This window comes from Lynx rufus, unplaced genomic scaffold (assembly GCF_022079265.1).
Source record: "Lynx rufus isolate CCGP_SWC_20201006 ecotype Redwood Valley unplaced genomic scaffold, mLynRuf1.p SCAF_13, whole genome shotgun sequence".
Taxonomy (NCBI): Eukaryota; Metazoa; Chordata; class Mammalia; order Carnivora; family Felidae; genus Lynx; species Lynx rufus.
The window spans coordinates 42,608,144-42,612,783 of record NW_025814827.1 but is presented as its reverse complement, the minus strand read 5'-3'; the positions used below and the strand labels follow the sequence as shown (position 1 = coordinate 42,612,783).

Here is a 4,640-nt window from a genome sequence, read left to right as displayed (position 1 = left end):
CTCAGTTGGTTAAGTGTCCAGCTCTTGATTTTGGCTCAGGTCACGATCTTACCGTTGTGAAATCAAGCCCTGCATGGAGCTCTGCACTGTCAGCATTCATATTCTCTCTCTCTCTGTCTCTGTCATGCTCTCTCTCAAAATAAATTAAACTTAAAAAATTGTAAAAACAAATATGAAACATGTTCACTGGTTACTTAAAATCCAGATGGGTGTTCCTGATTGACAGATGATTGTTTTTCAAATGATGATTCTGGAATTCAAGGTATTTTCCATCCTTGCCTTCATCATCTTCAAAACTTAGCTTCCTAGGTCAACATACTTAATTATATCCAAGATCATCAAGGATGATGCCTGGATAAAGCTTCAAGTGTTACACATCAGTTTTAATTACATTCTACTAACTAGAACTCAGTTACATGAGCATACATATCTCCAAGGAAGCCTTAAAAAATATATTATTGACTTGAAGAAGAGGAAATGAATTTGTCTGTCACTGTCTTAACTTCTTAGTTGACCAACATCCATCCTATGTGATCTACATGTAGGGATAAGCAGTTTGAAAAGTATGGAGATGCTGTAGATGTTTAATAGGCTCATTCAGGATATAGTGGACAGGATCTTTAAACTGTCATTTGGACAACAGGAATGGGAGACTCTAGGTCTAACAAACCTTGAAAGTAATGACATGAAAGCATCTCATGTCAAACAAATTTTTTAGCTAAGATGTAATTTATTAAGGGGGTGCCTAGGTGGCTCAGTTGGTTAAGCATTTGACTCTTGATTTCTGCCTGGATCATGATCTCACAGTTCCTAAATTCAAACCCTGCGTTGGGCTCTGCACTGACAGCATGGAGCCTGCTTGGGATTCTCTGTCACTCCCGGCCCCTCTCCTGCTCATACACGCTCTCTTGCGCTCTGGCTCTCAAAAATAAACAAAAATTAAAAAAAAAAGTAGTTTCTTAAGGTTAGGAGAGGAAACCCTGGAAGGAATAATACTATGTTAGCTTGGAATATGTGTGTATATGTGCATACGTGTGTGTACTTGTGAGTGCACCTATGAATGTGTGCACACTCGTGTAGTTCTCATCTTCGATATGATAATCACTGAGGGTGAAACATGCTCAAGTCTGTATGATGCACGTTAATTGCCTCCATTGCTCCTGGGGTTGAGGTCTCCAGAGACAGGCTTCAGAGTCTGGAAAGGATCAGTAATGGGGAATGGAAAGATTTGTGGCTTGTTTTATTCTCTGAGTAAAACCTGAAAGGGATCTTTGTAAAGAAAGGAACCAAAAAGCGTCCTACCAAGGAGCTGATATCTCTGACTTCTGGGCTGCGCTGGGATAAGTAGGTCTGGGCACATGGAACAATAACTTCTTTCCTATGTCTCAATGTCCATTTTGTTTTATCTATTGATAAGAAAATGGAGCAAAATTTTCATGATTATTTTCCTTTGCAAACACCATTCCTCTTATACAAACCATATTAGACATGGGATTAAAGAAATGTTTTCATTAAGTTATCATTCTGTCTTTGCAGGTCACCTTCAAAAGAACTGTTCTTTGAGGGTAGGAGGTTTTTCTAAGTTTCTAGTTTCTTTTTCTTTTCTTCTTATATGGAAATAGTTCATTTTTTTTACCTTTTTAAAAAATGTTTCAAGTTTTTATTTAAATTCTAGTTAGTTAACATATGGTATAATGTTGGTTTTAGAAGTAGAATTTAGTGATTCATCACTTACACATAACATCCAGTGCTCATCACAAGTGCTCTCCTCAGTACCCATCACCCATTTAGCCCATTCCCCACCCACCTCCCTCCACCAACCCTCAGTCTGTTCTTTATTATTAAGAGTTTTTTATAGTTTGCCTCTCTCTCTCTTTTTTCTTTCCCCTCTATTCATGTGTTGAAAAGGACTGTATTCTTAGCCAACAGGAAAAGGGATCAATTTTTCTTTAAAACACTGGCAACAATTTAGATGACTCTCTTGTTTACTGTTCTCTTTCATATGAGTGACAACATAGCAGATCAACACCCATTATGTGTGGCTTGTAGGAGAGGAAAACTTTGTAAGTGGAAGCTAATTTATTTAATGAGGTATAATACTCAGATTCAAAGGAGTCAAAAGAAAACAGGGGACTGGGGAATGAAGTGGGCTCAGAGAGAGACCCAAAGGTGAGGAAAGGCAAGGAAAGGAACACTTGTCTTCAGCATGTTGACGTGTGGGAACAGAAGGAGCCAGGATGTTCAGAGTGGCTCTCTCCTGTGAGGCATCCCAGGTGAGAGAACAATCAGAAGAGATCTAAAGAGTATTACTGTGGCAAATGGAATGTGAGGTCTCTTTTCTGTGTCTTCTCAGCTCCTGAGGAGCATTTCATTACCTGTACTGATTTTAAAGCCTAGGAGGTTAGGTGTCTACCATTGCATGTCTCTTGAATCCATTCCTGGTATCTTTTTGCTTATACATTACCCTAAGTCAGGCTCTTCAGGCTTTTTCTTTGGGCTACTGAAACTGCTTTCTAATAGTTTACTGCAAATTCATTACCCTCTAATTGTCTTGCAAATGTAGCTTCCATAAACCTTTGATCCTTGTGTTCTTGTACTAGTCTAGCTCCAATTGTTTTCCATTGACTAGCAAATGAAGCCTGAATTAGACTGGCAGTGAGTGAGTCCTCTGCCATGTGGCCCAATCTGTGAAAATTGTATCCCACTGTTCCTTAACAAGTACTCTAATTTTCACTCTTTTGGGCTTTTCTCTAAACACAACATCTTATAGCCAAATCTTTTCACATTATCATTAGTATATGCTATTAATGTTCTGCCTCCGTCACTGACCTTTTGCTAAAGCCTTTCCTTATTTTTTCCAACTGAGTATAATCATGTCTCATGACGAGAAAATATTTTGTTCTGATTTGTCATATGCTGTTACAGTGTCAGTGGCAGCACCGTGATATAGGTGGAGGGATGTATGGGGCTCCCTATGAATTTCCCCAAAATAAACATAGTCTAAGTAAAAACAATTTCCTTTCTATGCAAATGTGATTCCAAGGTCAATCTCCTCAGATCTCTTCCAATCAGATTTAGGCTCCTAATCTCCTTTTATGTAGAAATTCTGGAGCCATGAATGTATTGTTTGAAGTTGCTTTGAACAAAATATATTTGACATAAGTTACAAAAGAGCAGGGACTCTGCATTTTTATTCATCACTTTTTGCTATCTCCAAGAACAGTGCCTGGCAATAATATGTACATAATAAATGTTTATTGAATAAATGAGAGAGGGAAGGAGATGAAAAGGAAAGAACTAACCCTTCCAAAGGGAAGTTAGTAATATCACAAGCCTGAATTGAGGAAAACAAGCATGTATCTCTTCACCAGGACAAAGAAAGAAGAAAAATAGTGTTAATATTTCTGTGGTTCTTACAGTCTTCTGTCACTTCCACAGGTCACACTAATAAGGACTGTGGAGACTACTAACATCTCTGGGTCTGTGAGTGAGTTCATCCTCCTGGGCTTCCCATGCCGCAGGGAGATCCAGATCCTCCTCTTTGTCATCTTCTCCCTCATCTACCTTCTGACTCTCATGGGGAACACATCCATCATCTGTGCCATGTGGTCAAGCCGGAAACTCCACGCACCCATGTACATCCTCCTGGCCATTTCTCCTTCCTGGAGATCTGCTATGTCAGTTCTGATGTGCCCAAAATGTTGGCCAACATCATCTCCCAGACTAAGAGTATCTCCTATGCTGGCTGCCTGCTCCAGTTCTACTTCTTTTCCATGTGTGCCGCTGAGGGCTTATTTCTGTCAGTGATGTCTTTTGATTGATTACTTGCCATTTGTAGACCTTTCCGCTATCCTACCATAATGACCCACCGCCTATGCACTCAGTTAGTGGTCTTCTGCTGGGTAGGGGCTTTCTCTGGTTACTGACTCCTTTGACTCTAATATCTCAGGTGCCTTTCTGTGGTCCAAACACCACTGACCATCTTCTCTGTGATCTTGCACTTTTGCTGGCATTGTCCTGTGCTCCAGTATGTGAAATTACTCAAATCTGTGGTATCAATAGCTCTCTCATCATCTTTCTCACTTTCTTGTACATGGCACTTACTTCTGTGTCTTGAGTGTGGTGTTATAGGTGCCCCCAGGCTCAGGAAGGCATAAGGCTTTCTTTACTTGTGCCTCTCACCTTGCTGTGGTGTGTCTGTTCTATGGTTCAGTCATGGTGATGTACATTAGCCCAGGTTCTGGGGACTATCCTGGGATGCAGAAATTTGTGACCTTGTTCTATGCTTTCGCAACCCCACTCTTTAATCCCTTGATTTACAACTTCTGGAACAAAGATATGAAAGAGGCACTCAAGAAAATTCTGAATGTGTTATTATGGGAAATCTCTAAAGGATTCAAAAGTTGAATTTAGTATACGGCAAGTCTAGGAGGATGGAAGGTAACAAAAATGAGATTATGGTTTTTTCCCTTCATTTTATTTTATTTTAATATATTGGGAGGATGATTTTTCAAAATTCACTAGACTCATGATTTAAGTCTTAGGAAGTTATTATTCTTATGTTACAGTTACCTTAGATACAGTTAGTTGAAATACAACTTGGTAAGATTTTCATGTATTCCTCTATAATTGAGTTTTTT

General features: G+C 39.3%; 1 pseudogene; it reads left to right on the top strand.

Moving 5' to 3' along the window:
- The first annotated feature begins 2,237 nt into the window (after positions 1-2,237).
- LOC124508276 (olfactory receptor 11G2-like) lies at positions 2,238-4,407 on the top strand (annotated as a pseudogene).
- Positions 4,408-4,640: the final 233 nt, after the last annotated feature.